The sequence below is a fragment of the Carcharhinus amblyrhynchos genome, chromosome 2, assembly GCF_965287045.1.
Source record: "Carcharhinus amblyrhynchos chromosome 2, sCarAmb.v2.hapA, whole genome shotgun sequence".
Classification (NCBI taxonomy): Eukaryota; Metazoa; Chordata; class Chondrichthyes; order Carcharhiniformes; family Carcharhinidae; genus Carcharhinus; species Carcharhinus amblyrhynchos.
In genome coordinates, this window is record NC_137325.1 from 138,918,969 (window position 1) to 138,934,465 (window position 15,497).

A 15,497-nucleotide genomic window follows, 5' to 3' on the forward strand; every position below is an offset into this window, starting at 1 on the left:
ATGGGGTGCGAGCAATAAAAGATGCCCCGGCTCCCAAAACCTTCCAGGAGCTACAGTCATTATTAGGACTGGTAACATACTATGGGAAATTCATACAGAATAAAGCCTGCATTCTGAATCCCCTCCGCAAGTCGCTAAAAAAGGGACAAATTTGGGAATGGTCGGCCCACCAGGACAAGGCCTTCAAGAAAATTAGACAGCAACTCTCATCCGAAAACGTACTGGTACATTATGACCTCAGGAGGGAACTGGTACTCACCTGTGATGTGTCCCCATACGGAGTTGGTGCAGTCAGGTCAGGACACAGACATAGTGGAAGTAGTAGGACAGTGCCAGAAGTGCCAACAGGGGCAGAAGGCACCACATGCAGCCCTGCTGCACCCATGGCAATGGCCAGATAGACCATGGGCGTGACTCCATATCGATGTTGCAAGCCCGATGGTGGGGTCCATGTTTCTGGTGATAATAGATGTCCATTCCAAGTGATTAGACGTCTATAAACTAGACTCAGCAAACATAATGACAATCAATGAGAAACTGCGCACCTCGTTCACAACACACGAGATCTCAGAGGTATTAGTTTCCGATAACGGTTCAGTGTTCACCAGCCTAGTGTTCACAAAATTTATAAGTCAAATGGAACCTGGTACATTACGACGGCACCTTACCGCCCGGTGTCAAATGGGCTAGTGGAGACAGCAGTCCAGATGCTAAAGACTTAGTTGAAAAAACAGCCAGCAGCCTCATTAGAGATAAAACTTTCAAGGTATTTGACTGTAGGACCACGCCACAAGTCACCACGAGACCTGCGCCAGCAAAGTTACTGATGGGCAGATGGCCCCACACCAGCCTGAACCTGTTGTTGCCAAATCTGAGAGGAAAGGTGGAAAGACACCAGGAAGCACAATGCAGGGGCCATAACAATACTCACCGAGAGAGGCACTTTGAAGCGGGGGAGAGAGTTTGGGTCAGAAATTGTGCAAATAGACCCGCCTGGGTAACATGAACAGTCAGGTCCAGGACAGGGCCGGTATCCTACCGAGTACATGTAGGCGAGGCAGTGGTAAGGAAACACTTGGACCAAATCCGAGCCTCAAGCTCTCCACCCATTCTGGAGCCGAGTCCACCCTGCAGCCCTAGGGATGTCATGATGTGGGGATGCCAGCGTTGGACTGGGAAATACACAGTAAGAAGTCTCACAACACCAGCTTGAAGTCCAATGGAGATGAGCTCCAAAAGCCAGTGGATTTTACAACTAAATAAACCCCAGTGGACTTTAACCTGGTGTTGTGAGACTTCTTACTACCCTAGGGGTGAGCAGAGTCCAGCTCGACAAGCCAGTACTGCCTCCCCTGCATCCTTGAAAGGGACCTCAGAGTCTGAAATGGACGCAGGAGAAGAAGCTGCAGCAATTTCCCTATCACTTGAAGTGGATGAGGAACCAGACCTCCGGTGTTCGCAGCGGAAGAGACGGGCGCCCAAGCAACACACTGCCAACACCAGAGGCCGAGTTGGAGGATCCTGACCCGGCGCTCAAGCGAAGGAAAAGATCCCTGAGGGCAGCAAACCAAGGGGATTCCTCGGACTTTGGGAGAGAGGAGCGTGAGTTCAGCTAAGCTAATGAGGTTGCCTTGCTGGAGTACAAACTGCCTGATGAGCCTTGGGGCTGGGGTGTATTATCAACCCCGACAACCACTTTTTAATTTGATATTTTAAGTTTTCTTTCGATTTTGCTTTTTGTTCAGACGGGAACCCCTCCTTTTGTGGAGCTGCCCCTTTCAGTTTGCCCCTAAGTTAATTTGATTTAGTTTATTTTGTTGGTATCTGAAAGAAATATCAGGGGTTCTGAGTCTTAATTGATGGTTAAATCAGGGAACCTCATGCTCCCTATTTAAAGCAGGTATGTCAGACTCCCAGCCTGTATTCAGCAGGGAGCAACTGGAGAGCTGGCCGTGTACACATGTATGATGTAATTAAAAGTAGCTTGGTGACGGGACTTTTGTCTCTGTGGAGTTATTACACACGGATTTCATGCAGGAATGCGGTTTCTGTTCCAGAGCATGGTTTCCATTTCAGAGCATGGTTTCCACTTCAGAGTGTAGATTCGGTTTCGGAGTACAGGTTCCATTTCATAGAGCGGGTTCCATTTCATAGCACGGTCTCTGATTCATAGCATGGTTTCTGTTTCGTAGCACGGGTTCCATTTCATAGTACACGTTCTGGTTCATGGTGTGGGTTCTGTTTTGTAGCACGGGTTCTGTTTTGTAGCACAGGTTCTATTTTGTGGTGCAGGTCTCATTTCATAGCACGGGTTCTGTTTCAGAGTGTGGGTTCCAAATCAGAATGTTTGTTCTATTTGAGTGCGCATTCCATATTGGAGTGTGGGTTCCAGTTTGTAGCGTAGGTTCCACTTCGGAGTGTGTGTTCCAGTTTGGTGTGTCGCTTCTATTTCGACGTGTGTATTCCAATTCAACGTGTTTGTTCTATTTCGGAGAGTGGGCTCCGTTTCAAAGAGCGGGTTCTACTGCAATTTCAGATTGTACATTCCACATCAGAGTATGGATCCCATTTCAGATTGTGGGTCCCATTTCGAATTTGATTTGATTTATTATTGTCCCATGTATTAATATACAGTGAAAAGTTTTGTTTCTTGCACGCTATACAGGAAAAGCATGCCATTCATAGAGAAGGAAACAATAGAATGCAGAATGTGCTGTTACAGTCATAGCTAGGGTGTAGCGAAAGATCAACTTAATGCAAGGTAAGTCTATTCAAAAGTCTGACAGCAGCAGAAATGAAGCTGAGCTTGAGTCAGTTGGTACGTGACCTCAGACTTATGTATCTTTTTCCCAGAGGAAGAAGGTGGAAGAGAGAATGTCCGGGGTGCATGGGATCCTTAATTATAGTGGCTGCTTTGTCAAGGCAGCAGGAAGTGTAGACAGAGTCAATAGATGGAGACTGGTTTGCATGATGGATTGGGTTATATTCATGACCTTTTGTAGTTCCTTGCGGTCTTGGGCAGAGCAGGAGCCATACCAAGTTGTGATACAACCAGAAAGAATGCTTTCTATGGTGCATCTGTAAAAGTTGGTGAGAGTCGTAGCTGACATGCCAAATTTCCTTAGTCTTCTGAGAAAGTAGAGACATTGGTGGGCTTTCTTAGTTATAGCGTCGGCATGGGGGGACCAGGACAGGCTGTTGGTGATCTGGACATCTAAAAACTTGAAGCTCTCGACCCTTTCTACTTCATCCCCATTGATGTAGACAGGAGCATGTTCTCCTTTACGCTTCCTGAAATCGATTACAATTTTGTTGATATTGAGAGAGAGATTATTGTTGCCACACCAGATCACCAGATTCTCTATCTCATTCCTGTAGTATGTCTCGTCATTATTTGAGATCCGACCCACTACGGTGGTATCGTCAGCAAACTTGAAAATCGAATCGGAGGAGAATTTGGCCACACAGTCATAGGTGTATAAGGAGTATAGTAGGGGGCTGAGGACACAGTCTTGTGGGGCACCGATGTTGAGGATAATCGTGGAGGAGGTGTTGTTGCCTATCCTTACTGATTGTTAGTTAGAAAACTCGGGATCAGAAGGTGGAGCCAAGCTCTGGCCATGGAGTTTAGAAATGAGTTTTGTGGGAATAATGGTGTTGAAGGCTGAGCTGTAGTCAACAAATCGAAACCTGACATAGGTGTCCTTGTTATCTAGGTGTTCCAGGCTTGAGTGCAGGACCAGGGACATGGCGTCTGCTGTGGACCTGTTGCGGCGGTAGGCAAACTGTAGTGGATCCAGGTAGTCTGGGAGGGTGGAATTCGTTCATGCCATGACTAACCTTGGGGGAATGCTGGTCCCGTTTCGGAGTTTTGGTTGCATGTCGGAGTGTGGGTTGCATTTCAGTTTTTCCGTTTCAGAGTAAGATTGGTGGAGTTGCAGATAGAGATGAAGATTGTCGGAGAATACAGCAGGATATTGATAGGCTGGAAAATTTGTGCGGAGAAATAGTGTATGGAATTTAATCCGGACAAATGCGAGGTGATGCATTTTGGTAGATCTAATTCGGGTGGGAGCTATAAAGTAAATGGCAGAACCATGAGGAGCATAGACACACAGAGAGATCTGGGAGTGCAGATCCTCTGACCCTTAAAAGAGGCAGCACAATTTACTACCAACATGGAATGTACCATACAGCGGCCTTGGGCAAGACTGGGGGAGGTGGGGTCTACTTCTTAATCAACACCTCATGGTGCCTAGACACAGCAGCACTGGCAACTTTCTGCTCCGAAGACCTAGAATACCTGATGCTAAAATGCTGCCCCTACTATCTTCCGTGGGAGTTCACCTCCGTTATCCTGATGGCAGTTTACATCCCACCCCATCTGAACGTGAAGATCGCGCTGGACAAGGTATGCACCACTACGAATAGTTTTGAGACAAAACATTCCAAGGCCTTGTTCATCATGGCTGGGGACTTCAATCAGGCCAAGCTCAGGAGAGTACTACCAAGTTACCACCAACATTCCATATTCCACCAGAGGCCTAAACATCCTAGACCACTGCTACACAAGTATCAAACATGCCTACTGCTCTATCGCCCACCCACACTTTGGCAAATCAGACCACAAGGCTGTGCTCCTGTTCCCGGCTTATAAGCAAAAACTAAAGCAGGAGAATCCGTAAAGAGAGTTGTGCAATGTTGGTCTGAGGAATTGGATGATCTCCTATGGGGCTGTTGGAGTCAGTGGATTGGTCAGTAAATCTCTGTGTCCAGCCTGAACGAGTCCGCCACTACAGTAACTGACTTCATCAGTAAGTGTGTAGAAGACTGTGTGACAAAGAACTTTCCCAACCAGAAACCACGGATGAACGGGGATATCCACTGCTTGCTGAAGTCCGGGTCTGAGGCGTTCAAGTCAAGTGACCTATACAAGAAAGCCAGATACGATCTTAGGAGATCCATCAAGGATGCCAAAAGACAATATCGGACCAAGCTAGAGTTCCAGGCTAGCCACACCCACCCCCACCGACTATGGCAAGGTCTGCAAGATATAACAGGCTACAAGATGAAGTTATGTAAAATTGCTGGCTCCAACACACCCCTCCCTGATGAGCTCAATGCATTCTACGCCGTTTTGAATAAGAGGTCAGCACACCCTTGACCATGGAAGCCCTGGATGAACCTGTATCTGGGGGTCACCATTACAGATGTTAGAGCAGCTTTCTCAAATGTCAACCCATGGAGTGTGACTGGCCCAGATGGGGTACCCAGACATGCACTCGGATCAGCTGGCGGGGGTATTCACAGACATCTTCAACCTCTCTTTACAACAATCTGAGGTCCCTATCTGCTTCAAGAAGACGACCATCATCCCGGTACCTAAGAAAAAAACCAAAGCAGCGTGCCTTAATGACTATCGGTCAGTGGCTCTGCCTCCCATCATTATAAAGTGCTTTGAAAGGTTAGTCATGGCACAAATCAATTCCAGCCTCACGGACTACCTGGATCCATTACAGTTTGGCTACTGCTGCAACAGGTCTGCAGCAGAAGGCATCTCCCTGGCCCTGAACTTAACCCTGGATAACAAACACACCTATGTCAGACTCCTATTATTGACTACAGCTCAGCCTTCAACACTACTATTCCCATGAAACAACTCCAAACTTCATGGCCTGCGTCTCGGCTCCTCCCTCTCTGACTGGATCCTGAACTTACTAACTCACAGACCACAGTCAGTAAAGATAGGCAACAACACCTCCTCCACGATCATCCTTAACATCGGTGCCCCACAAGGCTGTGTTCTCAGCCCCCTACTATACTCCTTACACACCTATGACTGTATGGCCAAATTCCCCTCCAATTCGATTTTCAAGTTTGCTGATGACACCACCGAAGCGGGTCAAATCTCAAACAATGACGAGACAGAGTACAGGAATGAAATGGAGAATCTGGTGTACTGGTGCAATAAAAATAATCTCTCCCTCAATGTCAACAAACTAAAGGAGATTGTCATCGGCTTCAGGAAGCATAGTGGAGAACATGCCCCTGTCTACATCAATAAGAAGTCTCACACCGCCAGGTTAAAGTCCAACAGGTTTGTTTGGTAGTACAAGTTATAGAGTGTCACTCCTTCTTAATGAGGGGTTGTGTTCACAAACAGGTCCTGAATGTAGCCCAATCCATCACACAAACCAGCCTCCCATCCATTGACTCTGTCTACACTGCCCACTGCCTTGGCAAAGCAGCCAGCAGAATTAAGGACCCCACGCACCCCGGACATTCTCTCTTCCAACTTGTTCCATCGGGAAAAAGATACAAAAGCCTGAAGATACGTACAAATCTACTCAAGAACAGCTTCTTCCCCGCTGCTGTCAGACTTTTGAATGGACCTACCTTGCATTTAGTTGATCTTTCTTTACACCTAGCCATGACTGTAACACTTTATTCTGTACTCTCTCATTTCCTTCTCTATGAACAGTGTGCTTTGTCTGTATAACACACAAGAAACGATACTTTTCACTGTATACTAATATACGTGACAATAATAAATCTGGAAAAGATGGTGAAGAAATCTTATGACATCCTTGCCTTTATTGGCCAGGGCATCGATTGTAAAAGCTGACAAGTTATATTACAGTTATATAAAATGTTGGTTAGGCCACATTTGGAATACTGTGTCCAATTCTGGTCACTGCACTACCAGAAGGACATGGAGGCTTTGGGGAGAGTACCAGAAAAAGTTTACCAGGATGTTGCCTGGTATGGAGTGTATTAGTTTTGAGGAGAGATTGAATAATCCAGGAGTGTTCTCCCTGGAAAGACGAAGGCTGAAGGGTGACCTGATAGAAGTTTATAAAATTACGACAGGGACAGATAGGGTGAACAGTTGGAAGCTTTTTCCCAGGAAAGAAATGACATTTGGAAGGGAGCACAAATTCAAGAGAAGGGGAGAAAGGTTCAGTGCAGGTGTGCGGGGAGGTTTTTTACACAGAGGGTGGTGGGGGCCTGGAATGAACTGCCAAGTGAGGCGGTTGAGGCAGTTGTGTTAGACACATTTAAGACTAATCTCGATAGGCATATAACAAATGGGAAATAGAGAGATGTAAGTGGTTAGTCTAGATAGGTAAACATGATTGGTGCAGGCTTGGAGGGCCGAAGGCCCTGTTCCTGTCCTGTACTGATCTTAGTTCTGTTTCAGTGTGCGGTGTGTTCTATTTCTGATGGTTGGAATGTGAGTCTTTTCAGATAATTAAGACTTTACAGGTACAGACAGTGCTATTGGAGAGAGGGACAGTCACAGGTTTAAGAGATGTGAATTGTCTCAAGCCAGGATAGTTAGCAAGATTCAACCCCCACCATTCGGCCTGAGCTTGCAAAACCCTACAAGCTTGATCCTACTAAATCCTGCCTGTCTGGTTTTGGTGATGCTCTTGAAGAAAATACCCGCTCGGCTGAATCAAAGCCATTGACTTGTATCCTGTACCTGATGGTGAGTGAGGGGATAACCTGAGAAAGACGCCTAGAACAAAAGAGAGCAACTAAAACACAGCACAGTGCTCATGTGAAGAGAAAATGCCACATGTTGGAATAGAAATCGCCTTGTCTCTTGTGTCATTTGCTCTAATGTATAACATCCAACATACCACTAAATTACATCAGTATGCAAGGTGCAGTGACTTTGTGATGCAGTCTTGTGTTTGGTGCGATGTGATATTTTCATGTTTGAGATGTACAATCGCGGTAAAACCATTCACTTACTTACAGCCAATTCCATCTCAACCCAAATGCACATTTCTACAGATTAAAAAACAGTTGAATGTGCCTTTTCGCTTTCAATTTAAATAAGACAACCAGGCTGGGCCTGTGTGTCAGGCAGTAACTTTCAGACACTGGGGATTGAGTCGAAGGTTGAATTGATTCCAGCATTGAGAGCCAAAAGTTCCCAGAACTGTTCACTGTTTCATTCTAATGCTTGGTGGTTTCATTCTAGTGCTCGGTGCTTATGGGAACATAGAAACTAAGAGCCCTTCAGCCCTTTAAGCCTGCTCTACCACTCATTATAGCAACATAGAAACCAGAGCAGAATTAGGCCATTTGGCCCTTCGAGCCTGTTCCACCATTCATTATGATCATGGCTGATCATCAAATTCAATATCCTGATCCCACCTTCCCCCATATCCCTTGATTCCTTTAGCCCCAGGAGCTAGATCTAATTTCTTCTTGAAATCACACAACGTTTTGGCCTCAACTACATTCTGTGGTTGTGAATTCCACACATTCACCACCCTCTGGGTGAAGAAGTTTCTCCTCACCTCAGTTCTAAAAGGTTTACTCCTTATCCTGAAACTATGACCCCTAGAATTGGCCTCCCTGATCATTCGGAACATTGTTTCTGAATCTATCCTGTCTAACCCTGTTGGAATTTTAGAAATTTCTTTGAGATCCTGTCTCACTCTTCTAAACTCCAGTGAATATAATCCTAACTGACTTAGTCTCTTCTCATATGACAGACCTGCCATCCCAGGAATCAGCCTGGTAAACCTACACTGTACTCTATAGTAAGGACATCCTTCCTCAGATAAGGACACCAAAACTGCACACAATACTCCAGGTGTGGCCTCACCAACATCCTATACAATTACAGCAAAATATCCCTATCCCAACACTTAAATCCTCTTGCTATGAAGACCAACATACCATTTGCCTTCTTTACTGCTTGCTGTACCTGCGCACTTACTTTCAGCATCCAATGCACACGGACACCAAAGTCTCACTAAGAATCTACCTCTCTCAATTTATACCCATTCAAATAATAAGCTGTCTTCCTATTATTGCTATCAAAGTGGACAACCTTACATTTATCCACCTAATACTGCAACAGCCATACGTATGCCCACTCACTGAGCCTGTCCAACTCACACTGAAGTATCTCTGCATCCTCCTCACAGCTCACCCTCCCAACCCACTTTTTATCATCTGCAGGTCAGATTAGAATGACAATTGCACATGGGAAGGATAAGAAGAAACTTAATGAGAGAAATTCTGTACTCTTCTCCGAATAGCACCCAGCCTTTCATCTTTATATATAATAGACTGAGCAGTTGTTAGGATTTATGGAAACAATCGCAGCCTCCAATGATATATCTGCTTCTTTCCAGTTCCAATGATGTGTCAAGACAGTTGGTTTATCATGAATATTGTCCAGGGGGTCTGTCGACCTGCTTGTTGCAGGTAGCTGCTGTCAATGGGATGATGCAACCTTCAGCAACAAGGTGAATGTTGTTTTCTAATCGGGATCATTTCTACATTAACTGCTGGTTTAATCACACTGCTTTGAAGTTTAGATGCCTGGTTCAACTTGGTTGCCAGGTTATCAGCTTGAGAATCCGTCTCTTCAAAGAAAAGGGATGCACATATATAATGGGTGGGGCTTTCCAGCTACACTCGCCCCAGAACTGGAATATCCCACCCAAGATCAACGGGCCTTTGCATGGTCCTGTCCCGCTCTCTCCGATTCGCGTGGCAGACAGGATGGGAGTACCCCCCAACACCTTTTGCACTCTAAAGCATTTTGTATTCATTGATTGCAGTGGGATTGATGGTGCTTTTTTATTATTCTGAACAACATAGTAGCCAATACGTACCCAGAAACATTCCACCAGTTGGAGCAAACTAGGGGAGGTGATGGCCGAGTGGTATTGTCAGTAGACTATTAATCCACAAAATTAACTAATGTTCCGGGGGCCCGGGTTCAAATCCTGCCATGGTAGATGGTGGAATTTGAATTCAATAAAAATTAGCTAGAATTAAGAATCTACTGAGGACCATGAAACTGTTGTCAATTGTCGGAAAAAACCATCTGGTTCACTAATGTCCTTTAGGGTAGGAAATCTGCCATCCTTACCTGCTGCGGCCTACATGTGACTCCAGAGCCACAGCAACGTGGTTGACTCTCAACTGCCCTCCAAGGGCAACAAGGGATGGACAATAAATGCTGGACAGCCAGTGACTTCCATGTCTCAATAACTGAAGAAATAAAAACTAAGTTTGGTGATGTTCAGTTTGGGAGAACACCTCTTGCAAAAAAATGGGATCTTTCTCATCCACTGGGAACAAAACTGGAACTTTAATTGATCACGTCATCTGTTCAGTTCTTTAGAAGCTTCAGTGGAAGGTGGGGATCTGAGGGTATCTCCGGAATTCTCTGTTGGATTCTAACAGACTGTCGAATAATCCTGGGCCCTAGTTTTGTGTGCCTCACAAGTATAGGGTTTGATTTTCCACACAAAGCCCCCACTGCCCCTAAGCCCCAACTCCTCCAGCAGTGGAGGCAGATCACCATTGGTTGCCACAATGTCTATGGCTTGCCCGTTGCATTGCCAGGGATTCTGCCACATGGGGTCACCTTTGGTGGGCAGAAAATCCCACCCATCCTCTTTTTCGTCTAACTTTTCAAACCACACTGTAATCTTAAGGGTCAAGACACCTTTTATGCCTCTCTTTTCTACAGGGAAATGTCTTATCCTGACCAATCATTCTTCACATTTGCACACTCCTCCTTCTGGCATCATCCTTTTTTTGTACTTTCTGCAACACTTTTATATCTTACACAATATAGACAGGATTCTATATTGGACTGAAATAAGATTGTATACATCGTTATCATAACTTTTACCTTTCAAAACTATCTCTGTTGTAATGAACCCTGGTGCTTTGTTTGCAGTGGGGGTTATGGCTAACTGTTGTGTGATGTATCAATGCCTTTCGATCCTATCGAGACTGTCACTTTCCAAGGACTTTATATCCTCTTTCTTCCTCCCACTACCTCATGCTTGAAATTCATTGGTCATCTCCGTATTCATTTACAAAAGATACTGATCTGGGGACGCATCCTCCTGGTCAGTTGGGAATGAAGGATTCCACTTGAAGAGAATCTGGAAGTTCTCCCTGTACATTCTTTCCTCAAGGGCGGCACGGTGGCACAGTGGTTAGCACTGCTTCCTCACAGTGCTAGGGACCTGAGTTCGATTCCTGGCTTGGGTCACTGTCTGTGTGGAGTCTGCACGTTCTCCCCATGTCTGCATGGGTTTCCTCCAGGTGCTCCGGTTTCCTCCCACAGTTCAAAGATGTGCGGGTTGGATGGATTAACCATGCTAAATTGCCCCTTAGTGTCAGGGGGAGCTAGCTAGGATAGATGCATGAGGTTGTGGCGATAGGGGCTGGGGGGGATTGTGATCGGTGCAGACTCAATGGGCCAAATAGCCTCCTTCTGCACTCTATCTGAACCCATCCAAGCCCCATCTCAGTGACCCCACGTATTTATCCTGCTAATTTCCTTGACATTAACATATGACAGGGACCTCACTGGTTGTTTCCTGGAAGCATTTGGCACCTCTGACACCTAGTCCTGTAGCTCATTTGCATTGAAATAATGATCCTGTACAGAGTCAGGACCCCTGGAGCCATACTGGTGACTTGCTCACTTCCCTGCATTAAAAACCCAACCCTGGATTTGCGTTGAATGTAATTTGTGCTGACAATTCCATGTCTTTTGTGCCACATTCTCAGATTTGGAGTGAATTGTAATGAAGAGATTCATTTTGGTAGGACAAATTTGAATGCGGATTACAGGTTCAACAGTAGGGTTCTGAGGAATGTGGAGGGACAGAGAGATCTTGGGGTTCATATCCACAGATCTCTGAAGGTTGCCACTCAAGTGGGTAGAGCCGTGAAGAAGGCTTATAGTGTGTTAGCATTTATCAACAGGGGGTTTGAGTTTATGAGCCATGGGGTTATGCTGCAACTGTACAGGACTTTGGTGAGACCATATATTTGGAATATTATGCTCAGTTCTGGTCACCTCATGTGGAAGCATTGGAGAGAGTGCAGAGGAGACTTACCAGGATGCTGCCTGGTTTGGAGGGTCGGTCTTATGAGGAAAGGTTGAGGGAGCTGGGGACTTTTCTCTTTAGAGCGGAGGAGGATGAGAGGCGACTTAATAGAGGCTTATAAGATGATGAGGGGGATAGGTAGAGTGGACGTGCAGAGATTATTTCCTCGGGTGGATGTAGCTGTTACTAGGGGGCGTAACTATAAGGTTCATGATGGGAGATATAGGAGGGATGTCTGAGGCATATTCTTCACTCAGAGAGTGGTTGGGGTGTGGAATGGACTGCCTGCCGTGATAATGGAGTCAGATACTTTAGGAACTTTCAAGCAGTTATTGGATAGGCACACGGAGCACACCAGAATGATAGGGAGTGAGATAGCTTGATCTTGGGTTTGGTCATAGCCCGGCACAACATCGAGGGCCGAAGGGCCTGTACTGTGCTGTACTATTGTATGTTCTAAAGAGAAGGGTGTAAGCGTGCACGAACTTATCCTCGTGCCGATGTGCAATGGTAAACCTCTTATTCGTTCTCTCTCTCATCACTCTTTCCAAATTAGAGCACTGCAGACGTAATCACTTCAGGTATGTGCTCACTTCACCTGCCCTTTTAAGAGTGCTAATAGTATCGATGATTCATGGTTGTAACAGTATTCATTGCTTTGTTAAAACTCTGAGCAGTCATCTTTTACAATGCATTATTAATAGTACACGACGCATAATAGATAATCAATGCCCGGACAGAAATTACATTTATTTCCAAGTTCTCAAGCTGGAAGACAACTTTTGACTCTAAAGAATTGTGACGTGTCCAATATCTTTTCTTACATTGCCTGGAATCTTTGATACATAAATCAATCTCTGTTTTAGGACTCTGTGTCAAGGTTAAGTGCCAAAGATTTTGTCTGAATGTAAATAATTCGGAAGAGGGTGAATTCCAAAACAGATGCTCTGTTCGGAAGCAAACCAATACTTAACCCTCAAGCAGCCTTACTTTTGGAAAACAACCGTTTATCTAATTCTTTGCTGATTTGATAGAAATGTTCCAAGTATTGGAGATCGGGACTGAGTAAATACTTCATTTTGATTTCATTTATTATTGTCACATTATTGGGATACGGTGAAAAGTATTGTTTCTTGCATGCTATACAGGCAGAACATACCGTTCATAGAATACATAGGGGAGAAGGAACGGAGAGGGTGCAGAATATATGTGACCCCTAAAGCAAGCTGGATATTGTCTATGGAGATCCATCAGAGATGCCAAAAGATAGCATCGAACCAAGCTAGAATCCCAGGCTAGCCACACGGATCCCTGCCGACTATGGCAAGTTCTACAAGACCTAACAGGCTATAAGATGACGGCATGTAAAATTGCTGGCTCCAACACACCCCTCCCTGATGAGCTCAATGCATTCTATGTCCGTTTTGAGCAAGAGGTCAGCGAGAGCACACCCTGTATCCCAGAAGCCTCGGAGAAGCTGTATCCGAGGTCACCATTGCCGACTCAGAGCAGCCTTCCGGAAGGTCAACCCACGGGAAGTGACTGGCCCCTATGGGATATCCGGACAAGCACTCAGGTCCTGCGTGAATCATCTGGCGTGGGTATTTGCAGACATCTTCTATCTCTCTTTACAACAACCTGAGGTCCCTATCTGCCTCCAGAGGACAATCATCATCTCAGTACCAAAGAAAAGCCAAGCAGCGTGCCTCAATAACTATCATCTGGTGGTTCTAACATCCTCATAATGAAGTTCTTTCAAAGGTTAGTCATGGCACAAATCAACTCCTGCCTTCCAGACTACTTGGATCCACTATAGTTCGTTTACCGCCGCAACAGGTCCACAACAGAGACCATCTCCTTGACCTTACATTCAACCCTGAAACACCGAGATAACAAAGACACCTATGTCAGACTCCTATTTATTGACCACAGCTCAGCCTTTATTCCTATGAGACTCATCTCCAAACTTCATGGCCTGAGGCTCGGCTCCTCCCTCTGTTACTGGATCCTAGACTTCTGAACCCACAGGCTACAGTCAGTAAGGATAGGCAACACCTCCTCCATGATCATCCTCAACAGCGGAGCTCCACAAGGCTGTGTCCTCAGCACCTACTATACTCATTATACAGCGATAACTGCGTAGTCAAATTTTCAAGTTTGCTGATGACACCACCGGTATGGGTCAGATCTCAAACAATGACAAGACACAGTACAGGAAAGAGAGAATCTAGTGAACTGATGTGATGACAATAACCTCTTCCTCAGTATCAACGAAACAAAGGAGATAGTCATCGACTTCAGGGAGCATTGTAGAGGGCATGTCCCTGTCTACATCAATGGGACAAAGTAGAAAGGATCGAGAGTTTCACGTTTTCACGCGTCCAGATCACCAACAATCTGTCCTGGTCCCCCATGCTGATAGTATAGTTAAGAAAGCCCACCAATGCCTCTACTTTCTCAGGAGATTAAGAAAATTTGGCATGTCAGCTACGACTCTCACCAGGTTTTACAGATGCACCATAGAAAAGCATTCTTTCTGGTTGTATCACAGCTTGGTAAGGTTCCTGCTCTGTCCAAAACTGCAAGAAACTACAAAGGATCAAGAACAAAGTCCAGTCCATAACTCAAACCAGCCTTTCACCAACTGACATCGTCTGCACTTCCCACTGTCTTGCAAAAGCAGCCAGCATCTCATACACCCCTGACATTCTCTCTTCCACCGCCTTCTGTTGGGGAAAAGATGTAAAAGTCTGAGGTCACGTACCAACCGACTCAAAAACATCTTCTTCCCTGCTGCTGTCAGACTTTTGAGTGGACCTACCTCTCACTGAGTTGATCTTTCTCTACACCTTAGCTATGACTGTAACACTACATTCTGTATCCCTTTCCTTCTCTGTGAATGGTATGCTTTATCTGTATAGCACGCAAGAAACAATATTTTTCATTGTACCCCAATACATGTGACAATAATAAATTAGATCAAAAAGAATGTAGTGTCACAGTCGTAGCCTTGGAGACACATGACTGGCTGGCTGCCCATCACAAATCTCTCAGAAGGCCCCCAGTTGATGCCTCCTGGCCTGCTATGCTAATCGAGCAGCGCAGCAGATTGGGAGAACAGTTTGTTAGATTCTAATGGTGTAATGAGTTCAACGAGGCCCATGAGGTAGGCCTCTTGGAGTATGAGCTCCCTGATTGAGGTATTGTTTGCCTGTCCAGGCAGGGAGTCTCACCTGTATATATAATATGAGGAGCATTAGGGCTACTGACACTCCAGATTCTGACTTTATATCGGAAGCACTCTTAGGAGTGGAGCTAAGTTTGTAAATAAAGGGAATTTGGTGAAGGGATACCGGTCTCTGAGGAGTTATTTCAAATGGCATCAAGGCGTATGGAGGAGAAAGCAAGGATATAGCAGTGATATGTGGAATCAGCCATGATCATATTGAGTGGCAGAACAGACTCAAAGGGCTGAATAGCCAAATCCAACTCCTAGTTTCCATTTATTCATAAGTTCGTAAGTTCATAAGATATGGGGACTGAATTAGGCCATTCGGCCCATCGAGTCTGCTCCGCCATTCGATCATGGCTGATATGCTCCTC

The 15,497-nt window shown here is 45.4% G+C and overlaps 1 protein-coding gene across 1 annotated transcript in view; it reads left to right on the forward strand.

The window, feature by feature from the left end:
- LOC145358968 (sodium channel protein type 1 subunit alpha-like) overlaps positions 1-15,497 on the forward strand; it is a 512,173-nt gene that overhangs the window by 282,958 nt on the left and 213,718 nt on the right. The window contains exon 7 of the mRNA XM_080213322.1: positions 9,162-9,275. The gene's annotated coding sequence lies outside the window, so the exon portion shown is untranslated. The remainder of the gene's footprint in view (positions 1-9,161; positions 9,276-15,497) is intronic.